The sequence below is a fragment of the Dipodomys merriami genome, unplaced genomic scaffold, assembly GCF_024711535.1.
Source record: "Dipodomys merriami isolate MVZ:Mamm:240054 unplaced genomic scaffold, mDipMer1.0.p SCAF_15, whole genome shotgun sequence".
Taxonomy (NCBI): Eukaryota; Metazoa; Chordata; class Mammalia; order Rodentia; family Heteromyidae; genus Dipodomys; species Dipodomys merriami.
The window spans coordinates 19,625,858-19,651,908 of NW_027202826.1; the positions used below are offsets into that span (position 1 = coordinate 19,625,858).

General features: G+C 36.9%; 1 long non-coding RNA gene across 1 annotated transcript in view; it reads left to right on the forward strand.

The window, feature by feature from the left end:
- The window catches only part of LOC138826941 (uncharacterized), a 46,524-nt gene extending 24,068 nt beyond the window's left edge, over positions 1–22,456 (forward strand). Inside the window, exons 4-6 of the long non-coding RNA XR_011371909.1 lie at positions 17,991–18,085; positions 18,932–19,022; positions 22,382–22,456. This is a non-coding gene — a long non-coding RNA (uncharacterized lncRNA). The remainder of the gene's footprint in view (positions 1–17,990; positions 18,086–18,931; positions 19,023–22,381) is intronic.
- Positions 22,457–26,051: the final 3,595 nt, after the last annotated feature.

Consider the following 26,051-nt stretch of genomic DNA (forward strand, 5'->3'; position numbering starts at 1 on the left):
AATCACAGATTTATGCATGTTGGACTTAAGTTAGTTCCACTCAGATTGAAAATGCATTTGCATCTATCTCTGTTCTATCATTCATTGTAAAGCTTAACCTAAGCCTTTTAAGGCAGAGAGTAAAAATATCACCATGAAATGCCACCACTAGGTACATCAGCATGACTTCTTACTCTTATTTCAACAGCGCAGCACACTACTCACCTTATTTCAGTTTAAACATTTCAAAACATAGCTATTCTTTCAAAATTTTCAACAATGAAGCATTGAAGTAGTAGAACATAGATAAATACCCCTACAAACTAAAAAGGAGCCTGAAACTTTATACACCTCTATTGTTACTTCCATAATCATGGAACTACCTATGGTTATCTTTATTTCATCTCCAAACATTAAATTTCAGCTCATCTCTTAACCCATACTTGGATTGCCCTTTATTCAAAATTTAGTGCACCTTCTACTAAAATAAAACAAATAATAATGCTAAAAAATAAGAACAAAGACAATCTTACTCCCTTGGATTAATTTATTTTATTTGTTGGGTAAACAAATCCACTGTGATTATTGTCTTAGTCATTTTCATCAACTACTCAGTTATCAGCCAACTTATGTGTCTCCGTTCCACAATAAATTAAGGAAACTAATTATTGACTTCTACCATTGGGTGACTTCCTACCATAGGAATAGCACTCTCACGCCTCCCCTGCTAATAACTACCTAGATGATTTGCCTTTTGATTCAATCTGGGACCCTAGATTTATGCTTAGCTGCCACTATTGCAGTTGCCCATCTATTTTATGCAGTTAATTGGTGTAACCAGTTCAGTTTGAACATCTATTAATGCTTCAATGATGGCCTTAATCACATTTATTATCCTAGTCTTACCATTCTGGAATTTATATCCATCTAATTCAAGTTATGTCTCCACACTTCAATTAGCCTTTAGCTACAAGATAATGCTTAATGATCCTCTGGAATCACATCTCCGATATAGTTCATCTTAGTCCCTGACCACTTACAGGATCATTACGAACTCTGCTTATAGCACCCAGTTTAGGTATATGATTCCAGTTTCATTCAATTATTTTACTGCAATTAGGGGCACTAGTACATTAAGGATATATTGATGATGACAAGATGTTTTCCATAAAGGCACATTTTAAGACCACTACTTGTTATTGTTAAAAAAACAACAACACAAAATAAACTCAAAATAAAAATCAAGGAAATGGAGTAATTGTCCTTTGGTTATTTTTTTTTTACAGACTTTTATCATGCAAACCTAGGCCCAGTTTTAGAACTGGGAGCTTGCTAACCAACAACAGTATTTACTTATACAACCCATCACCGACATGACCCCTTAGAAGCAGTGATTACTGCTCAGGAATCCACCAGGACAACCAGCCTCAGGAATATTTAGTATTTGTATCCACCATAGTGTAGCAGAAGGTACAGTTAAATTTATAGTTCAACCCCTTTTTTATCATAATATCACTGGGCATTTGTTCTAATTACTGCAAGCCTCAAAATATTTCTAAATAACTTTTACCATTTGCAATGTATTTATGACTCAACATCCCTTATAGAAAAAGGCTTCCATGAACTACATGTAAGCATCATTTTCCTCTTATGTTAGTCAAAATTCTACTTCCTATCTAAACACCACTTCAGTCTGGAAGCCACTGCTTGATGTTGGCATTGTGTACATATAATCTGACTTCTCTTTTGTTTTTCTATTGATGTGAGTCTATTCTTTTACAATTAGTCAGTACAAATAACTCCCAGTCAGCTTTGATAATAACCCCCAAAGAGTAATTAGCATTCATGATGAATATCTTGCTTGTAATCATTATATACTGATTCCAAGAACTAAATATTTATGCAGGAACATAAAGTCTACTAGAGTATGGATTTGATCCCATAGGATCCACCTGTCTGCCATTCTCCATAAAATTTTCCTAGTAGCTGTCACATCCTTGCTTTTCAATCTAGAAATTGTCTCCTACTACCATGATGATGAGCAACTCAAACAAATTAAAACTTTCACTTTAGCACTAAATTTAATCTTCATGTAAGCCCTAGGCTCACAAAATGAATGAGTCTGAAAAATTTTAGAAGGAACTGAATATGTTTAGTTTAAATTAAAATGAGTGAGTTAGATTTTTACATCACAATATTTCATAACTACCAATATGTCATCAACTTATATAAACATTATTCTACCTTATATAGCATCCTTAATAGGAACATTCATATACTAATCACAATATTTTCCTTACTATGTTTCAAAGGCATAACATTACAATTTTTTATTGTAGGAAACCTTGGAATTTTAAATGTTCATTTGAACTGTGCTAGCACAGTACCAATAACCACTATTTGTGCCTGCAAGTCTTACCACTACGAGTAATGGTATCTAGTGCTTATAGTCTAGACTATATGCAAAACCTGTTTCTCTTCCAGTGCTAAAATATTGAACCCACAGCTCTACTTGCATTTATAGTTTGATACTCTAAAAAATTCAGTTGTCTGAAAATACACTTATACTCAGCTCAATTTGATCCTCTTTAACCCACTTTAGTGAAACAAACTACTACTGAATTAAAACACCATCACATTTCTGCTCAAATGGCCTCCTGTGTTTAGGGGTCATAAGGCATTCATAGTAAAAATAAATGTCTTCTTACCGCCTCCGGCCCTGATTACCATAAAACACATTATGTAAACCCCCAGATGCTAAATTCATAGTTCCTACAACTGCTACCAAAATTAGAAGGCTATGGAATAATATAATGTTCTATATATAATGTTCTATAGTTTAAAATCCATGGACAGAATATATAGCCTACCCATTGTTCACATTATCTCTTTGAGAAATAATTATTGCAAACTCTATTTATAGTCAAAAGACAAAAATCATTTATTGAATGCTTATCTGTAAATCACCTCATAATTTTTGCCATTCTTATTCAAATACCATGCTGTTTTATAGACAATTGCCCAGAGTCTAAGATTATTGTTATTTTGTGCTACAAACTTAAACAATAAATGAATCCATAGCCAAATTATATTACTAATGCTTGAAGATAACAATATTTCACTCAATAACATGATAAATACTGGCTGACTTAACAGAGTTAGCCTGACCATCAACCATCAACATACTGAATGAGCTATTTTCGATTACAGCTTACTTTCATGATATAGTTCTCCCATCATTCAAACGAGCTCAAATAGTACTATCATAGTCTTACATGTCCTATACATATTAATCATGGCATATGGAACAGCATATTAACAGCATTAATCCTTCATTCATGTCTGAAAATGATACTAAAGTGTTTACCTCTATCACATAGCTGCAAAATTATTCTAGGACTTGTATGGTAAGTATAGTTGAAATAAAACATTTATATTGTGATTTCAATAATAGAAAATTACAACTCCTTACTCATTGAGACAGTATGCCAGAACTGTTAGCTCATTCCCCCACATATATAAATCCAGCTTTCTTAATTTTGAAAGAATATGAGTAATCTCTTGGTTTTAAGAGCCAAAACATTGATGAAAATAAAACTAATGAATTTATTTCCTTCCTATATCATGTTTTCAGGAAACATGTCAAGCCTAAATTACCATAGTTATTACTAAAGTAGCATAGACATTTCCTACTCCAAATATGTCAAAACTTTATCTCAAATGTTGTTGAAAACCTAACTGTAGCCAGAGTATTTATCTATTTGCACCCAAAAGAATTATTCTAGCAGGTCCCTGGTGACTCACACCTGTACTCCTCGCTATGCAGGAGGTTGGGTCAGAGAATTGCAATTCCAAGCCAGTCTGGGCAGGAAAGTCCATGAAACTCTTATATCCCCAATTAACCACCACAAAAGCCAGAAGTACAACTGTGGCTCAAGAGGTAGAGCTCTAGCCTTGAGTAAAAACAATCAAGGATAGTGCCCAGGACCTGAGTTCAGGCCCCAGGATCAGTACACACATCCATACACACATGCACACACACAAAATTCCCCAAACCTCTAAAATTATAAACTTAGTATGAATAGCCACATCATCAACATATATTAATCACAGAATTATAAATAATTCTGTCAATAAAACATCCAAATCAGAATATTAGAAACTCATGGCATTATTCACTATTATTATAACATGTCTTTATCTAAATTAAACAAGCTATTAACTTGGAAGATGAATAAAAACGTATAAAATTAGTAAGTGATTAATAAAATAAGTTCAGTTTCATAGCCATAATTCTAAGCCACCTTAAATAGGTAAAAGCTTTGAAGAAATATCCTGCAAAACCTACAGTAAAGGTACCTATTAAAAAAAGTCAATTTCTTGCCCATGTAATTGTAACCCCTCTGTACAGTATGTTCACAATAAAAATGTCAATCTATTTTATAATTTTCACATAGAATCTATGACTAATAACATGAAAGTCACTGTTGTGTTTTTTGAAAATTTTATTCTATTTTCTTTGTATTTCTGGTAAGCTATATTAGTCTACTGGTTTTCTTCGCTTTCTCCCCACTTTTTTTTTTTTTTTTTTTTTTTTGTAGGGCTTGAACTCTGGGCCTGGGCTCTGTCCCTGAGCTCTTCAACTCAAGGCAAGCACTCTACCACTTGAGCCATAGTGCCACTTCTAGTTTTCTGGTGGTTAATTGGAGATAAGAGTCTCACAGACTTTTCTGCCCTAGTTGGCTTTGACCCATGATCCTCAGATCGCAGCCTCCTGAGTAGCTAGGATTATAGGTGTGAACCATCAGCACCTGGCTCTACTGGTTTTCTTTATAAGAAATGATTTCATTTAATTTTTTAAATGTCAAGGTGATGTACAGAGAGGCTTCAGTTATGTAAGTAAGGTGATGAGTATATTGCTTGTCAACCTTTTTATCCCTTCCCTCATTTTTCTCCTACTTTCCCTTTCCCCTAACCACCCCCTCCCAAGTTGTACATCATTTCCAATGTATTATCTTGTGTATATCGCTGTTGCATTTGTCTCACCATTCTGTTGTTCCCCTTCTCTTCCCTAATTCAAATAAATATATATACAATACCAGAGTACCAAAATCAAATACACTCATCTATACTAATATTTAAAGTTTTCCACGCTTAGTCAAAATTGTTAATCATTTATTCATTGATTTACTAGCCTAATGAAACACTTCAGCATGATAAGAGTTCAATTCTGCAGAAGGATTTTGCTGACCTCCACAATTCATTATAATACTTTACCAACCCCACACATCAGGTACAATGACTGTAGTCTCCCATGCAAATCTCTCCAGATATGGATAAATTAGTACTGGATTATCTGACACTTTGTGTTAACAGAGCATCCATTTTCTTCATCCATCCATGTAGACTGAACCCTTTATTTTGAATAATGTTTCTTTCAAGAAATTTGAAATATTAAAATTATCTTACTAGCTACAGCATTCCTAAATGATGTCTTAACAGAAGAACAATTTAGTAATAGTATTCCCAATAGTAATAGTAATCACAAACTTGCTTGCAAGCAGTTTGTGTGTCATTCCACATATCAGCTCTAATGCAGTGGAATGAAACTGAAGGGGGAGGGTCTGATAAACAAAGCCACCCTCACATGATTTTTCTCTCTCTACTTTATTTTACGATTCTTTATTTCAGCCTTACTTCTTACACACCTTCTAGCTGTCCATGCAATGGGGTATAATAATCCATTAGGATCTATCGGACAAAAATCTCATTTCAATTCACTCTACAGTTACAGACATTGTACTATTTCTAGTTTTAGGACTTTTTAGGAGATACAGACATTATATACCATCAAGTCTTCCTACACACTCCAACATCTATCAAATGAGTGGGATTTCTTTGTCCACAGTATTGTGAAAAATCAAACTAGGAGTGGCAGAGTGTCCTGTGCTTTCAGTCTTAACCATAGAGATTCTGTTATTCCAGGACTTCATTTATCAATGAAGCACAATATTCTGATTAGTAAACCAATGACTTTTCTTAATCTTTGTAGCTGACATTAAACTCAAATGAGTTGGAAATCGTTCTCTTATTAATATTAGATGACTATTTTCTGTCTTATATTTGCTTATTATTTCAGCACTAATATTAGTACTATTTACATGCTTAAATTAAGAAGACTCCTTGTAGAATACAAAACAAATTTGATTTTTGGTAAGCCAAAATCAGAGAGTACTCTAAGGGCATCAATGAAAATGTCCTTTTGCTTCACTCAGAGCTGAGATTCTACTTAAACCATTCTCCGGGTTTTCCAATTGAAACAAACCAATCACGCTTAAGTATGCCACTGGTATTAGAAAAATAAACTTGAAGACCAGAAATACATTGTGCATTGTCTCCCTTTCTCCATTTATAATGTAATAGCATTACACATGCTTAATTGTACCTGGTACATAAATATTTAATTGTTTATTAAAATATAGTTCTCATGAATATGTGTATAAGTATTAACTAATCTCAAGCACATAACACAATAAAGTTATTTATTGTGTTAAATAATAAATTAATTAACCATACAAATGTTATTCAACACATTAAATCTTTTATCTAACTTAAGATGTATAATTATTAATCACGCATAGCAATTAAGTCAAATAATCCTTTGCAGCATTCTCTTCCTCTCCAATGGAGGTTCCTGACTAGCAAACTTAGAAAAATTAACAACCTATTCAGGATACATCCATTTTTGTCACTGGGTTCATAATTTTCAAATATTTTGTCGTATAACCATATTGATTTACTTTAGGGCATAGCTTTAAGAGGACTCACTTGTTTCCATTAAATAAGATGTTCTGATGCACTAATGGCTACTCCATCCACAATCATGTCATTCTATTTGGTGACATTTATTTATTATTTGTATTTTGGGATGATTCTGGGCTCTACCATGACCATAGAGGCCTTGATGCTGTCAGGCAAATGGTAACTGAGCCATCCAAGGTCAGCACAAGCATGAGCCACAGGCCATACTTGATTTTCACAAAGCACACAGAAGGTACCTCATATAGTATAGATTTTTTCCTGTACATTATTCATGGGAAGGCAATGAAATCAGTGTTCCCAGAGAGATATTTGTATTGTATTGTATATATTTGCATATTGTATATATTTGTAGTGTCCCATAGCAAAGAAATTTAAGCAGAGAATTTAAGATTTTTCTTAAAAGATGACACAGAAATTTCTTCTGTTAAGAAATTATCTGACTACAATTTCCTACTATGGTATTATACCCTGTTTTCTTTCTGAGCGTTCTTGCTTCTCTCCCAGTCTGTCTTGTGCTATTGTGTTTTTAGGATTCTTTATTCCCTCTCTTTCCCAACATTCATCACACACTTTGTTCTGTCTTTTTTTTTTCCTGTCGGTTGAAGGGGCTTGAACTTGGGGCCTGAGTGCTGTCCCTGGCTAGTGCTCTACCGGGGTCCTGTTTTCTGTGGTTAATTGGAGATAAGAGTCATGGACTTTCCTTCCCCGGGCTGGCTTTGAACCATGATCTTAGCCTCCTGAGTAGCTAGGCTTACACACATGAGCCACCAACACCATTGCTGTCTTCTTTAATTTAGACAATTTATTAAAATATTTCTTTCATACCCAAAGCAGATACCAGGGATAATTTTCGAAATAAAAAAAGACATTTCTTCAAGTATATACTATAAAAGGCCAGAGTAGAGTAAAATGCACTGAAATCAAGTCTTATATTATGTAATGAAGCAATTTTGTTCATTCTCAAATATGAGAAAAATATGAAACTATAAGCAGTTTAAGATGGCACCTGTCTAAGGATCTATTATTTCGGACACAAATACTTATTTTATTTGATCAGCAATAATGTTTCAAAGCACTCACGCTCCTTGTAGGTATAACATTTTAAACATCTTCTATGGTTTCTTTGACAGCATTAAACTTTTCTAACCATTGATTACTCATAGAATCACAGGTACAAATAAGTAATGACTTATTTTTAAGAAATCATGAATTATTCCTTTAAATCCACTGTGAAGTCACAAGAAAAGAGGTGATTGACAGTGAAATGTCATGGTGCCATTGTTTATTTGTTTATTTTATTTATTACAATCATTCTTTTAAATGTGAACTCACTGGTAATATGCAACATTTATTCCATAACTTTCATCTTCTAAATACTTCACTCATGTGAATTAGTTCACTCCCATAAACTTCTCAGAGAAGCAGAAGAAAACACTTATCTTCTTTTCTAAGTGGGAGATAAAGTGACTAATATGCAAAGAGAGAAATAGGACAAAGTATTAGTAAGACTTTCAACTCTACACTAAGCTTATTTTGTATATGTGCACATACATACACTCTCACTGTTTGCTCTGATGATTCATTTTTCACAAACATAATGCTTCTTCCTCTGATCTCTCTCTCTCTCGTTTAATATTACTTACCCTAACCTTTACTTTCTCTTTATTAAAAGAGTGACAGTTTTATTTCTTCATGTCACGGTATCTGTGAAGGTAAACAAATTTGAAAAGCCAAATTCAATCAACTTCTATTTTTCAACCTTCCATAGCAACTCCTCATACATGAAGCACTCACCAAACAGGAAGGACCAAACAAGACACAGGAATTCAGCTTGACCTGTGTGTCGTCCTCTTGAGTCATAATTATCATCATGACCTCTGAGGAAGGCTGGTTTGTTTTTGCCTGCATCATTTCCTAGTAAACCATAAATTAACAAAGGCATTAGGGAAACAAGCAGGGCTTCATGACCTGGCCCCCGCTAATCAGCACTAGGAATGTCCCTAAAGTCTTTGATATTAGCATGAGATAAAACAAGTACATACTGGACTGGATGAGTCACATTTGCCTAACTTATGAGGTCGCTTCGTCTCACTCAAATTGTGGGGATTTAACTTGTCTTCAGATCCAGCCTTTCTTTGTTCTCATTGCACCTTGAGGCTGGTCTCATACACTGGCAGCAGGCTAATCGAGGCCAATCAAGAATTGATGATCACAATAATCTATTGTTGCTGTGCTTCTCTTCATTTGAGTTACAGGAATTCTTCAGATAGCAAAGTTTCATTTTGATTATGTAAGCCACTTGGGTGGGAGGGAAGCTTGGCATCTTTTTTGCTCATAATTGCTAATAATTGATGATTGTTGTGACTGTTTTATATATTTTGCACATTGTTTGTCAGATCATCCTCGTCCCTTTGAAAGCCTCTGATGACTTACCATTCGATCCAGAATAAATTCTGTGCTTTCATCAAAGTCTATGAAACTACCTGTATTTCTCCCTCAGCCTCCCATATGCCAGTCACACAAGCATACTCAAAGCTAGAGAGTACATTCTTCCTCTCAGCCTCCTTCAGGGCCTTTGCTCTTATTTTTCACTCTGCTGTTTCTCCAGAGACTGTCTGGCCTTGATGTATTTCGAACTTTCAAAAGCAGCTTGTAGTAAACACATGTTGGAGGTTATTTTGACAATGATAATCATGTGTAGAGAGCCTGTACACATAGAACAAAGAGCATCTCCATCTAGCGCTGAAGATTTTATCCTCTTAGAACATGAAAAGAACCCTCAAATACCACCCATATTTTCCCTTTTGATGGAACTTAATATTCTACAGAAAATGCCATAAGGAGTTTTGTAGTTCTTTATCAGATTCAGTTACACATTTTGTATTTGGTCCAATAGTTAGCATTCCCCTACACTTTGTGGTATTTATTGAACAATGATTTGATGTTCAGTGAAGATGTAAAGGCCAGCAGATTGGTCTTCAGTGTTTACTTTGCTTCAAGTTACTTTCCATTCAAAGGCATGGCATCATAAGTACATAGAGACCCTCTGTTCTTCTCTCATGAACCAGAACTAATGATAGGTAATATCCAAATAGTCTTGCTTATTTTGTTTTGTTTTGTTTGTACTGGTCCTGGGGTGGGAACTCAGAGCCTGGGCAATGTCTTTGAACTTCTTTTTTTTTTTTTTTGTCAGTTGTGGGGCTTGAACTCTGGGCCTGGGCATTGTCTCTGAGCTCTTCAGCTCAAGGCAAATGCTCTACCACTTGAGCCACAGCATCACTTCTGGTTTTCTTTTTCTTTTTTTTGTGGTGGGGGCTGTCGTGGGCCTGAACTCTGGGCCAGGGCGCTGTCCCTCAGCTCTTCAGCTCAAGGCTAGTGCTCTACCACTTGAGCCACAGCACCACTTCCAGCTTTTTTCCTTTTTGCTTATGTGGTGCTGGGGAATTGAACCCAGGGCCTCATGCATGCAAGGCAAGCGCCCTACCACTGAGCCACCTTCTCAGCCCTCACTTCTGGTTTTCTGATGGTTTCTTGGGAGACAAGATTCTCACAGACTTTCCTGCCGGGGCTGGCTTTGAACCATAATCCTCAGATCTCAGCCTCCTGAGCAGCTAGGATTACTGGCACCTGCCTCTCTGAACTTCTTTTGTTCAAAACTAGCTCTCTACTGCTTGAACCATACCTCCACTTCTGGCTTTTTGGATTGTTTTAATTTTTTTAGTAGTTTATTGGCACTGAAGGTCTCATAGGCCTTCCTATCTGGGCTGATTTTGAACTGACATAATTAGATCTCAGCCTTCTGAGTAGCTAGGATTACAGGTGTGAGCCTCCAGGACCTGACTGTCCGAATCTTATTTTTTTATTTTTGGGTCTGGTCGTGGGGCCTGAACTCTGGGCCTGGGCACTCCCTCAGCTATTCAGCTCAAGGCTAGTGCTCTACCACTTGAGCCACAGCACCACTTCCGGCTTTTTTCTTTTTGCTTATGTTGTGCTGAGGAATCGGACCCAGGGCCTCAGGCATGGAAGGCAAGTGCTCTACTACTGAGCCACCTTCCCAGCACCTGTCCAAATCTTTTTAAATGGTGACTTTATCTCTGAACACCTATAAGAGATAAAATGTACTTAGACATCTATGACTTTGGAAATAAAACTATTTATGACAGATGTGAAAGCAACTTACTAAATGTTTGGTTTTAGACATAGTACTTGTATTCTATTATTATGTTCACATACACTTATGATGTCCTGAGAATGTAAATTTATTGTGATAAAAATAGTAATATCCATGGCTGCAAAGTTCTCACTGAACAGCACGTGGTATGTGGGCAGATGAGCAGTAGAGGTATTTGTAAAAGTCAACTTTGTGATAGTGATGGCTTCTTTCTCTTCCTACCAGTCCCTAGGGAAGAATACCTTAGCTGAAAACCATTCCACATAATGTAATGCTGTTCTGCCCTTTCTTTGAAATGGCTGCTATTATAGACCCATTAGCGCTACAAGTATTTATCCTCTGCTTTACAAAGAAGGCTCAGGAGATGTGTGCCAAGAGTTCCTTGAGTGAATTCTACCCAGCAACATCTTCCAGCACGTTTGAGAATGGCAGGTGCAGTGTGACAAACTTAATTATTTAGCGGAGCAGAAATGTTTGCTTGGTTGATCAAGCCTCTTTAAAGCTGGGTGAGATTTAATGTGGAGCTCTTCTAGAATCAGAAATGGACCAATTAGTGGAAGGAGGGTGGCTCAGCTTTAATAGGTTCAGAAAATAATCCATTACAGAATAACTGTTCTCAACTTTTGTTTTCCCATTGGGACCTTAATCATGCAGTAGATATACCAGTTAACTGGGATTAAGAAGATTGGTTCAGACAGCTAGACTCAGTGATGACTCTGTTATAATTGTCTCAGAAGAGCCTAAAAATGGAAATATTAGTGTTTACTGGGTCATCAAGACACAAGGCTGGGCATTTTTTCTATAATCCATAGGTTGCAAGCAAAATAAAACTGCATCTGGGGGAGTAGAGGACACTATTTGTAAGGACAGTAATGATAACTGAATTCTTTGTCTTTGATTTCTCTTACATGCAAAATTTTGTCCTCTCTATTAAAGCTTTACTGTATAGCCACATGAATGCTATTTTTCCTAATATATAACTTTAGTTGATTTTTTAAAATAATAACATATATTTTTATAATGACATTTGCTTAATAAATCAAAGCAAAATGATTAAATAAATTCAGCACTGGAGACTTGCATCTGGGATGATTTCTGATCCTTTAAAATACTGTTTGTCAGATTAATACTGACCTGAGGTTGAGAATATTGTAAGGTGTAAATCTTGTCATTAGTGCATGATAGTACTTTGTGAATGTCCATGGAAAAAGAAGATGGAAGAACTCCCTCATGGTAAATACATGGTGCACCTGATGGAAGGGACTTTGGTGGCACCGCTTCATCCCCATGATCCTGCATCCTACTGAACAGTCTTTCCAATATGTTGAAAATGAGGGTTTAGAAGGCTAGTCCTCAGCCTAGTGAGATTGGCAGCAGTTCCTGGTACGTATCTCCAGGAATACATGACAACAAAGCTGACACAAATTCTAGGGTTCAGCACTCTTCTCGCTTTCCTGGGTAGATATAAAGCTCCGGTTTTGCATGAAAAGTATTGGTTCTTGGTCTCCATCTCCTTTCTATTAGGAATTCTGGTGCTTTTATGGTGTCTTTCATTATGGATTTTCCTACCTAAATTGATGTATTGGATTCATATCAGTGCTGGTGAGATTTTTATTTGCTTAGGAACCTTAAACCTTCCTGTCAACTTATTAACAATAACAAATGTCTGGGATATAATTCAGCAAACCCATGATTGACTTGGAGTGTGCCTACAGCTATTTCCCAGAGAAGAGCAGATAAGCTGGCTTTTCTGTATGGATAGCTAAATCCTTTACCTATTGGTCCATTTTCCCTGATATTCTGAAGTTCACCCAGATCCTCTATGCGCCCATTGAAATTTTCATTGCATTTTTTTTATGTTTGCAGAGACTGCTGAATAGTAAGATATATACAAAGAAGATATGCTTGAAAATCCTACTCCACTTCCTTTCCTATGTTCTTCATTTAATTGTGGCCCACTTGGTCCCAAGGGTTTAACTCGGATGTTATTTCCTCCAGAAAGCCTTTCCTCATTCCATGCATCTTTAGCGTTGATTGCACCGTCATTCACATAGCATTGTGCTAGCCAAGAAACTGCCTTTCCCACCAGCCTGTGAAGTCCCTTAGCACACAACTCATTTGTGTTTATTATTGAATCTCTGGAAGCCCATGTAGCATCCAGTACCTAGAAAGTACTCCAGGATTATTTGTAACAGCGCATAGGGATGGCAGTTAGGGCACACTTGAAGTTTGAATGCGTTTTCTAATAAATAGACCCCTGTAAAGAGAGCACAGCCCTAACTCAAACCACGTTTTGCTGTGAGCTACTCTTTTTTTCAGTTGCTTGATCTAGGTCTGGCACCGGCAGTTCAAAGCCAGCCAGGGCAGGAAAGACTGTGAGACTCTTATCTCCAATAAACCACTCAGAAAACTGGCAGTGGCGCTGTGGCCTAAGTCGTAGAGCGCTAGCCTTGAGCTGCAGAGCTGAGGGATAGAGCCCAGGCCCAGAGTTCAAGCCCCAGGACCGACAAAAAAAAAAAACAATAAAAAAGACTCTCTGTGTATGTGTGTGTGTGTGTGTGTGTGTGTGTGTGTGTGTGTGTGTGTCCCTTAATATACTTTATATTTATTGTTGTGTTACTTTTTAAATATCCACATTAAGAAGTTCTACCATCAAGCGCTAGCCTTGAGCTGAAGAGCTGAGGGTCAGCGCCCAGGCCCAGAGTTCAGGCCCCACTACCGGACCCAAAAAAAAAAAAAAAAAAAAAAAAAGAAGTTCTACCATCAAAGAAACCCATTCAACAAGAATAGGCAAGTATGGTTTCCTATTGGAAATGTTATTTTCCTAGATCTAATTATAGGATAGCCATCTAATTCCAGATTCTAGACAACCATTCTAGCCAAGAATCTAGGTGCTTGCTCTAAAATAATCTGGATAATTTGTTTCTTTCACATGCTTTGTACCGCAAGTGGTATCATGCTGAGCCAATATTACAAGGTTTGTGTCTTCACTAGAAAGCTATAACGAATATGAAACAGAGCAGAGATTTAATAGTCATAAATGCCAGGACATAAAGCATTATTCCTCAACTTATTTGCTGTTATTTGGGACAAATTTCAATTTTCTCACCTCCAAATGGAACTAATAATGGGAACTAATATTTGTGATTTATAAATGCAGCAATAAATTAAAAATTATTAAAATGCATCAGGTATAAAGAACAAACTTAGTAAATGTCAGCATGATCTTATTACTGTTTTAATGACTTGCTTGTTGGTTTAACTTCAAACAAAATACCCTCTTACCCTCCACATTCATGGAACAACCCCTTCCCACCACTAGAGGTCACTCTTTCTGAGTTTCCCATTCAACTATTTTATGATGTGCTATCTCGGGTATATATGTATATCAGGGTGTATGCGTATCAGCAACATTGGAAACACATTAGGTATGCAATAATTAAAATTCTTCTTTACATAGAATGATCATATTCTTATAGTTGTGATATACAAAATGTCCCCTTAAAAAGATACCTATTTTCTGATCCCTTGAATATGTTAGCTTTTATTTTAAAATTATATTTATTTACTTTTGCTGATTGTGGGGCCTGGGTCCCTCAGCTCTTTAGCTCAAGGCTAGCACTTTACCACTTGAGCCACAGCACCACTTCCGCCTTTTTCTGCTTATGTGGTGCTGAGGAATGGAACCCAGGGCCTCAAACATGTCAGGCAAGCACTCTACCACTAAGCCACCTTCCCAGCCCTAAAATTATATTGTCTTTAACTAGTTGTACAAAGATTTGCCATCCAACAAGGCAATTTATAGTATTTTAAGCCATATCTATTTAGAAGATACTATTATATTCTGCTCAAGGAATTTATATTATGCAAAAACCCCTCTACAAAGGCATGGATGATACAAGAGTGAGATTAACTTCAGAAGTGATCATTTGGGGCTTATTTATTAATTATGCCACTCTGCCATAATGCTTCCATCCCTGGTACTTACTGGGAATATAAAGTAAATCAGACCTGGATAGGGCCTTGAATAGAGACTAATCCCAGAGATCAAAGAGTTGTAAATACTTTAAATCAGCTTGACAGCAGTAGGCATTATTTAAATAAGAAGAATTATCATGCTGACAGAACTGCAAAGGAAAAGATTTTTCTTGATAGAAGGTTAGGTATGGTAATAATGGAGAAGAAGTATTTTAGTTCCATTTTAACTATCATTTACTGTTTGACATGGAAAAATGGGGAAGGTTAGTGCTACAAAAAAATAGGAAAGTAAAAAGAAGTTGAGTCAAACACTAGGAGGTCTGTTTCCTCTTACAAAAAGGAAAAAAATAACAAAGCAAAACAATACAAAAAGAGTAAAACCATGTGCAATGAGCTCAGACTGTGAAAGGCTTTAAGCACCACAAAACAACTGTTTTAACTAGTAGAGCTCTGATCACATAGGCTGCTGTGCTTGAATCTTGGTTTAGCTTCTTACTGTGTAGGCATAGACCAAACAAACAAGTAAAACAAACAAACAAAAAAAACAGAGAGCAGAACTTTCTGGAGCCACCATCAATTTTCTGGTTGACAAATTTGGACAAGCAGCATGGTTAAAAAAAGATGCCGGATGCTGGTGGCTCACACCTAAAATCCTAGCTACTCAGGAGGCTGAGATCTGAGGCTCACAGTTCAAAGCCAGCCCAGGCAAGAAACCCCATGAGACTCTTATCTCCAATAAACCACTAGAAAACCAGAAGTGGTGCTGTGGCTCAAGAGGTATAGTGCTCGCCTTGAGCTGAAGAGCACAAGGACAGCGCCCAAGCCCAGAGTTCAAGTCCCATGACCAACAAAAAAAATTTTTTTTAAATGTTGAAGATGATGTACTTAAAATATACAAGTTAATGTTGTCATACAAGCTGTAGTTGATAAACTGTTCTGTTATCAGTATTTGTAGTTCTCTGTTTACCAGAAAAGAAGAGAAAATTGAACTAAAGCTACAGATTTTTCTCATCCTCTGAGTACAGTTAGAGACCCACTTGGGGATCTCCTATGTCCATGGTTTAAACATACATCAAAAACCAAAAAAAGTAAAGAAAAAAAAAAAGAATGGAGATCCTCTCAATAGAAAGATTTTTCTAAAGTGAAAGACTTCATTCACAAGAGCATAGGAAAACAACAAGGGAGGGGGTAACAATGCTCCACAAGAAATGTGCTCATTGCCTTACTCATGTAAATATAACCCCTCTGTACAGCATCTTTACAATAAAAGAAAATAAAAGAATGGGAGAGCAAGTCCCAGATCCATCTGCCCAGAAGAAAGTTCAAGGGAATTTATGGAATAAAGAAGTAGGATGGTCTGGAGCATGATGAAAGATAACTGGAGGAAAAGAAATAAGATACTCATGAAGGCCCATGTAACAAGTTGGTGCTTTCCAATGGCTTCAGCTATACCAAAATGTCTTCCAGGTTCCTGAAAATTAACATAAGCCACCATTCTCAATGTTCCTAAACATCAGAGGAGACAACTATAGAAAAGCTGACAGTATATTACTTAGCTCTGTGACCTCTGTGATTTTCTTTAAGTCAACTAAAAGCCTGTGCACTGCTTTATGTCTGAAAGAGTAGTTCAGATTTTCTCTCCGTTTTAAACCTGTATTTGTCAGCTTTTTCCCAGTCGTAAGTCATGTGACAAATCCTCCTCAGGCTCTATTGGGAAACACTCCAATTATCATTCAGCCTTGTTAACCCTCTAATAGCTCACCTACCGCTGTCAAGCTGATTTAAAGTATTTACAACTCTTTCGTCTCTGGGATTAGTTTCTATTTGAGGCCCTGTCCAGGTCCAAGTTACTTTACATTTCCAGTAAGTACTATTGATGGGAGCATGGTGGCAGAGTGGCATAATTAATAAATAAGCCCCAAATGATCACTTCTGAAGTTAATCTCACACTCTTCTGTATCATCCAGGGCTCTCTCCTTACGGTAATTTTAGGGATTGGGTTACAAATGCATTAAAAAAAACAACAACCTTTTCTATGTAATTATCTTATTGTAGATCCGGCAGTCATAACATAGAAAACAGTTCTTCAAAGCTCTTCTTTGGAATCCTATGGCTTGCTGTAAAATGGCTTCTAATGTTATTATTTTCCCCTTTTTGTGACCCATGAGCTTTGCCCAGATATCTTCCAAATGCTATTGGGAACAGAGGGACAACAGTAACTCAGTTCCTATTTCTTCGTAGTATTTCTCCTGACATCTGAATTTTCTTCTCTGAATTTCATATCTCGCCCTGTTTCTGTGGAGGAAGCTAAATAATTCATCTCTTCTTCTCTACTTCAGGTTTTCAATAAAACATAACCTGTTATTCTACTCCCAGTTCATTCCACTTTAACCAAACTGTGCATTTAAGGGTGTGAATCTCTCTCTATTTTCCTCATCGACTTACTCTTGATTTTGTTATCTGTGCTACTGCCATATCTATAGCTTAAAATGCACAAGACACTTTCCAAGCTGAGCCATTCATTGTGACCTCAGAATCTATTTGGACTGTATTTCAGCATTACTGAGCATGCAGAGTCCATTATAGGATAGAGTTTAAGGAAACATAGTTAGACTTCTTTCTCTTTCTTTCTCTGTCATTCAGAAAATGGCCTCAGTTCCAAGAAATAAGTTGAGGAAATAATACTTCCTGAGCACCAACTGAGACTATTCAGTTAAGAGCACAGGAATGCTAGGCTCTGACTCTTGCTGGTAAGATATTGGGAATAGGAACTGGGCAGCTCATCTCTGTTACTCAATTATATTCACCTTCCTATTCTTCAAGTTTTAATTTGATAACATAACCCTATCTCACTAAACTATATCGTGCAAGGGAAAACTCTGGAATGATAGGAAAATATACTTTTCCCTTCGACTCATGTTAACTGGGTTAACAGACTTTAGGAAATGTTAGACATGAAAATATGTTATGCAATTGTATATTTGCCTATTTGTTTATATTTGCCTATTCATTCATTTAAAACTTTCTTGATTTCATTCAGTTCAGTGGATTTACCAGGCAACAAAACTTTTGCTGTCAAACCTGTACAACACCAGAGCCATCGATGAAGGTATTTCAAACATCTAAAACAGAGAGGTAATTGTTGACTGCACTGTCTTCTTGGAAAACAGAAGACTTTGTTTTTAGCCTTTTGCGGCCCAAGATTTTAATATATCTATCTCAAATAGCCAGAAGCAGACAATGAAATTTGCCTTTTGTTCTAAGTTATCCCTGGACAGGATAGCTTCTAACCACGTGCAGGTGGCTACTTGTAATACAGAAATTTTATTCCAAGGACCTGATATCCTCTTTCTGTGTTTATCCTTTCCTCCTGTTAACAGGCCTGTGTGCAAGGCTTTGGGAAGTGGGGTAGATTTTCTCATTGCATCGATTTGTTTTTGCTCAGATGAACATTCAGATAAAGCAGCAGGTCCTTGTTCAAACTGTGGCGGAGTTGATTGATATATGTCCATTTTACTCTTGCTTTGACTCACTTACTTACGACACATTCCTCCACCCTCTTGGAAGACCTACTGCGGAACTGTGTCCTAATCAACACAAAAACATTTATACTTTGATGGTCTTAAGTTCAAACCTCACAATACAATCTCCTCCCAAGGAATCTCCCTTTGTGACCATTTAGCAATTTCAGAAAAAAATGCATTTCACTAGCTATTTTTTTGTTGGTTCTATATGACCTTCTTTCATATCACTAATAAAAATTCTAAAAAAATACTTTTCAAAAACTGGCAAACTGTAAGCACAGAAATAAATATGACCCTTATCTCGCCTTCTACTCTTCCTTTCTTTTGTTTCTTTCTGAAATTGGAAGATGGAATGTTTGAGTACTCTGTGGGAGAAAGTAGCTTCTATTTACTTTTGCTTTGTCACTTCATTTTTTAAAAACTGTACTATTTGTGTCTTTTCTTTTTTTGGTCCTAGGAATCGAACCCAGGATGTTGCACTTGCTAGGCAAGAACTTTGCCACTGAGCTACATCCCAGCCCCTTTAGTCACTTTGAAGCAATACCAGGGTGAGTAATGTCATCAGAGCCTCTCCCTACTCTGATGTAGAAACTTCTTCCCAGAGAATGAGAAACCTTATATACATTTGTACTTTGCTCATGTCCTGGTAACTGATGGCCTTGCAGGAATATAGCTCAAGATCTGGTTTTTAGTGCTCTCAAAGACTTGTCTTATAATTTCTTTTAGCTAGGGGATGTTCATTGCCCACAACATTGAGCTTCATTATGACATTTTCATTTATGTATGGAGTGTGCTTTGATCACATTACCTAGCTCTTTAAATGCTTATCTCTAAGATCTTGCTTTAGGCACAGGGCTGAGAATTGGCAGGCATATAAGAACAGAAAAGAGAAGTTGGCTTGAGCCAGTGTGAAATTGACAGGGCACTTGGGAATGGATGCAATGCAAGTATTGTTCAATGATAGACAACTTTCAAATGTGATGCCAGCCAACACTTAGTGAGTCATGGAGAATGGGTTAGTGCTAGCTAGGACAAAGTGCAAGAGCAAGGGTCTTAGCAGCGACCTTAGGGACATAGGGTGGCCCCTTGATAATGGGACTGCAGGAACAAAGACCTACTGGTATATTGGTGGGCAAGCTGGCAAGAGCTAGAGGTATTTTGCTATGATCATGCTTTAGACTCCAAGTCCAGCAATTGGAGCTTCTCAATTAGGTAATCAAAGATGGAGCCTGTTGTTTCTTGAAAGCATGTCAATGCCAAGATGCCAATAATAATGTGGTATATAAACACAATGGAGTACTAGCTAGTCTTAAAGAAGAATGAAGTGATATGATTTACAGGAAAAGGGATGAGACCATCCTGTTGAGTGAGATAAGTTCAATTCAGAAACATTATGTTTTCTATCCTATACGGAGTCTAGACCTAATAGTAATAATAGAATGATATGAATTTACAAAAGGGCAGCCAGTGGGGGAGTGAAGGGGGAAAGGAGAGCATGATAGAGAATGGATGTGATTGAAGTACTTTTCATGTATATATGAAAATAGCACAATGAAAACCACTAACATCTATCATAAGGGAGACTGGAGAGGAGGCATAATAATGAGCAATAGAGAAACTGTGGACAGTGGTGGCTCATGCCTGTAAATCGAGCTACTCGGGAATCTGAGTTCCAAGGATTGTGGTTTGGAGCAGGAAAATTCACGAGTCTGCTATCTCCAATTGACCATCAAAGCTGCCAGAAGTGGAGCTGTGGTTCAAATGGCAGAGTGCTAGCTATGAGCAAAAGTAGCTTAGGGACAATACCCAGGCTCTGAGTTCTACCCTTAGGACCAGGACACACACACACACACACACACACACACACACACACACACACACACACACAAGTAATAGAGGAGTGAATGTGTTCAAATTTATACATGGAAATATCACAAAGCAATACTTTTGCATACTTAACATGGGCTAATGCTATTTTTAAATGAGCATGCTAAGTAAAGGTAGAATAGTGAAAAGGTAGTAAGTGGAGAAAGGAAGATTTGATTTGCTCAGTATATGCTATAAGCACGTGTAAAAATGTCATGCTGAGTCCTATTAATATGCACAATACAAAAAATAAGATATAATTAATACAGAAAAATTAAAACAAAACATAAGATAAAACTAAATCAAATTAAAGTATGCCTTAACTTAGATATATTATCATTTTAATACAGTTATAATAAACATTTATCCAGACATGATATTTACTTGTTCCCTATTAATTACTCAATTGCTTCCATTGACGCTTTCATTATTACGGTTATAAAATAACCATTGCTCAGGCTCCTGCAGTTCACATTGACAATCCTAGCTACTCAAGAGGATTGGGGTTCAGCGTCAGCCCAGTCAGACAGATCTGAGACAATGATCTCCAATTAACCAGCAAAAAGCCAGAAGTAGAAACATGGCTCAAGCAGTAGCATGCCAGATAAGTAGGGAAGAGGGAAAGAGGTAGAAAAATGAGGGAGAGAGTAACAAGTTTGGCAAGAAATGTACTTATGATCTGACTTATGTAACTGTGACCCCTCTGTACATCACCTTGACAATATAAAAAAGTAGATTGCATAAAAAAGAGTGAAAACACTGAGAGCACCAGACCTTGAGTTCAAGCCCCTATACAACATAATCAAAACACTAAATTGGCCCCAGAGCTTATTGTATTTTGTGGGAGTGTTCCTTTTATATTTTGGGTACAGAGAACATTCACGTAATGCAGTTCTAAATCAGTCCATTGGAACACTTTGCAATAATCAAAGCCAGTGTTTGAATTAAGCACTATTGTTGGCTGAGGTACTGTAGTGTACTTCAAGCAGGACTCTAATGGAGAATAAGACTAACCATTTATTGAAATTGGATGGATATCCCATAGGGAGAATAAATGGAAATAAGCAGAAATCTCAGGAGAAACCAAATGTCTATTGCACCAGCCAGTCCCACACTTTCATTCTTCCCCTTCTCAGTCCCCAAATGCAAATGACAAATTGTTTTAAGGTAAGGAAAGGCTAACCATTTCTGTTTTTGTCCTCTAGAGCCTTGAGTTAGGTATGTTACAGTAGTTTTTGGCATTCAAACAGGTTCAGGAAACTGAGCACCAGAATTAAACTGACACATTGTAAAATTCCATCATATTTCCTCTATGTTTGTATTTCTGATTTTAATTTCCCAAATTGAGGACACAAGGCACATATTTCTTAATAGAACCACAGACTGTCATTAGTCAACATAGCATGTGAACATTCCCAGAACTCTTTTACTTTTCTGAGTGAAAGTGTTCTGGAAATTGAGAGAGAGAGAGAGAGAGAGAGAGAGAGAGAGAGAGAGAGAGAGAGAGAGAGAGAGAGAGAGAGAGAGAGAGAGAGAGAGAGAGAGAGAGAGAGAGAGAGAGAGAGAGAGAGAGAGAGGGGAGAGAGAGAGAGGAGAGAGGGAGAGGAGAGAGGGAGGAAGGAAGGAAGAGAGGGAGAGAGGCAGAGAGAGCAAGAGAAAGGAGAGGGAGAGAGCGAGAGAGAGCAAGGGGAGAGAGAGAGAGAGAGAGAGAGAGAGAGAGAGAGAGAGAGAGAGAGAGAGAGAGAGAGAGAGAGAGAGAGAGAGATATTCAGGTCATTATCCTTAACCTGCTACCATGCTATACAGTCCAAAAGCTGAAGCATGTTCACATAAGACCAAAATGGACAAAAGTAACATTTTACACTTTATCACTCAATGGGACCTTAACCTAAATCAATTTAATTTCCCAAGAAACTAGCCTGGACCATTTTGGAATCTTCTTTTGGCTTGGATAGAGATGCTTTTAGCCTAAAACCAATTTCTGCAAATGGACTTTTTATATCTATCTTTTCCAAGCTCACTCTGAATCTTGGCTCTTCAGATTCTAACTGCAAAGAAAAGATGGCCTAGAAAATAAGCAGCAAGAAGATGCCCAAAGACATAGAAAGGAACTAAGGTAAAGATGCTGGGATTTGGGTCAAATGCTATTTCCTTCCAAGGTTCTGGGCCTCCGTTTTGCTGGAAGGAAGAGCATTCAAAGAGAAATTCAACATTCTCCTCCTCTGTCTCTAGCCCTTAACTATCTTCAGGAAAGGAACAGAAGTGTTTTTTTTTTTTTTTTTTACAAAAATAGAACTTTATTACCTGATCATACAGAAGTTGCATCGAAGAGTACCATGGACCATATACTTATTTTCTGCTAATTTTATATTTCTGTCACTTTACTACCTAGTGTTTAAGTTCATTCCTACACATTACATTTTTTTGAAATACCCTTGCTGTCTCTCAGCTCTTATATTTGTAAAGAATCTTTTTTATTTTTTTAAATTGAAATCAGGTGATTACATAAATTCCACATATTCTCACAGTATTGTGGAATAGTGATACTTAGTTAAAGCCACAAAAACATTTTAACCTACACAAGGCAAATTGCCATTATCATGGTCTATGAAGTTTGTGAATTCTATGAGCTTTGACAATATAATTATTTCTTCCACATGCAGTGATATTCATATTTCTTTCCTTTTGCTTAGTGTAAGCTGTTCCCTCTTTCCCTCTCATTCCTTCTATCGCTGCCTTGAGTTGCTTAGTTCATTTTCATCTATTTCCAGTGCAGCTGATGAGCTTCTCCGTTGTATGGTTTTCTATTTCCCACTGATTCTATGTCCTCCTCCTAGCTTCCCTCCATTGTGTGCATATATACCATATGTGTGGTCAAGATCATGGAGTTATTTAGCAATGATACAAAATGAGTGACAATCCATTGTTTCTGTTTACTTTGTCATATCTCCTTGCATTTTGGCTTTAGCCAGAGGAGTTCTTGATTCCTTTCCTTTGAAGACCGTTAGAATATAAGATGTGCCCATCAAGATAGGAGGAATAGTAATTATCAAAATTGCTTGACTTCAACTTTGTTTTATCATAAAGTAGGTTTGCATAAACTAGCACTGGCTAGCATCTGGTGTGGGGGCCTGTGGACCAATCTTTCCCACCCACTTACTTCTGGAATTAGAATCATAGGTTCACAGTATGTTGAGTTGGAAGAAACCCTAGCCAGTAGTCTAATGTATTAAACACTCCAGTCCCTTTCATTTCAGGGTTGTGCATTGGTCATCTCCCCTTGAATGCCTGTTAAGGAATCCATTGAAGGAAAGATGGAAGTAAGAGCATTTATTAACGGCTATTCTGTGATAGACTCTAGGCTGAGACCTTATTATCTTAAGCTTCTATTAGTCCTGTGAGTAGTTCCTGTATTTATTAAGAATCAACAAATAAGTAAAGTTCAACTTGCAAAGAGGTTCAAATACAAGTAGTTGTGTTAGGGTTTGATAGCCCAGTTTTTTGCACCCCGAATTTTGTGCTTTTTGTATAGTAACTTTTTAAACCAAGAAATGATTGTAGGCATGTTTAAAGGTAGCATTGAAAGAAGATAATGAAGTAAATTCTTCGAAACTTAGGGGTAGATTTGTTTAGACATATTTGAAATGTGAGTTGGAGGTTAGAAGATTGGTTTAGGGAGCACTCTATATGCAAGTTGTGGTAATGACCATGAGTTTTGTTGAAGAAATCAGTAGGATGAAAACCAGATTCTGATGGAAATAAGTGCATTAATTTGTTCATATAAAACAATTGTCAAGTAGTACTATATCCAGAAAGTGAGAAACCAGAGAGGTTATTCTGCAACTCATGTACCATAAATATTCTACATAATTCTTTTAGGCACATTAAAATATGCAAAGGAAATAAAACACCAGGGATTTTAATCTTTACCTCTGGAAAACCTTCAATAGAAGCCTCCAAAGATAAAACCTCAATACCCTTAATCCCATTCCAACTATACATACACACATCTTCAAAAAAACCACTTAGATTGATTTAGCTCAACCACGAACCAGAAATATGATTTACAAAAAAGAATTTCCCATCAACATTAGAGTGAGACTAACCAGAAGAAAGAGGAACTCATCATATAGTATTTTTAGTATTCCATGCAAATCATAAAAAAATCAAATAGCAGAAGCCTTGATCTAGTCTAGTTCAATCTCAACCCATTAGCCAGAGAGATTCCTTGAAAACCTGTTAAATCTCTTCTCTCTTTAAATCCTTTGGTAGCTCTTCTGGCTTTAGCCTGAGTAACATATAACTTACGTTAGCAATTTCAAGTCAACATTTTAAGATATACATTTACTTTTTGGACAATTAGGATAGAAGCTACCGAAAAGAACCATTATCTGCCATCAATTGCATTGATAGATGATAAAATATAGAATAATGACTTAAAGGCTTAATGAAATATAATTTTGCCCAATTTATTTTCACCTCCTTTCATCAGGATCTTTGTTGAAAATGACAAAAATCATTGTTTTTTTTCCCCATTGCTATGATACAGGTTCTTAGAGCAATGCTTGGCAAAAATAAGTTCTTGGTGATGAGTTAATTGTCATAGAGGTTCAAATTCAGAGCCTTGTACTTAAGAGGTAGACACTCCACCACTTGAGCAATCCCTTCAATACCTTTTTCTTTCAGTTTTTAAACTAGGTCTTTTTCTTAATGACTGGCATACCCTGGACTTTGGACCTTTTATCTAGGCCTCCTATGTAGCTGGAGTTACAGTAATGCCCCAGTCTATCCAGCTTTTTATTGGTTAAGATGGGTCCCCATAAAATTTTTGTGTGGGTTGTCCTCCAACAATGAGCTTCTAATCTCAGCTTCCCAAATAGCTGGGATTACAGTCTTGAGCTACCATACAAATAACAGGTTCTCAGTAAAGGTTTGTTAAATGAATGTTTAAGTTCACCACCTGGAGAGAATACATCCTAGACTAAGTAGAAATCGAATGAGAAGAATAGATGTCACCCAGTGATTGTAATCCAGGACCAAAATGACTCAAAATCAAAACCAGCTCAAGATTTGGAACAATCACTTCATAAGAGTGTAGATAAGCACATAGACAGTTGTAGGTGACACTGGTAGATTATGTTACTAGCTGTCTGTTGTTACATAACAAATGGCTTCAAAACATGGCAACTTCAAACCACACTCATTATATCACAGCTTTTGTGAGTTAGGAGTTTGGACTCAGCTTTACAGAGTTTCAGAGTCTTTCACAGTCTGTAATAAAGGTGATTGCAAGGACAGATTTCCAGATTATATTACTCTTGGAAGGACTCTTCCTTAGGGGTCATTAGACTGAGTTCCTTTCTTGCTGTATGCAAGAGGTCATCATCAGTTTCCTGCTACTTGGGCCTCTCTAATATGGCAGCATTATTCATGAAAGATGAAATCCCATCTTTTTATAATCTCATCATTGAAGTGACATACATGGTGAAGTTACATGGCTATCGATTAGAAGTCAGGAGGATCGAACTATATTTAAGAAGAAAGACTGTAAAAATATGAATATTATGAAGTAGGAATACTAGGGACCATCTTAGTAGCTTTGCTTATGTAGATGGGACCCTAGGAACTATGCACATGGGAATGGTGTATGTTTGACTACAGAAGATCTGGGAAGGTGTTTTAGGGGACACAGCCTTGTGTCTGAATGACTT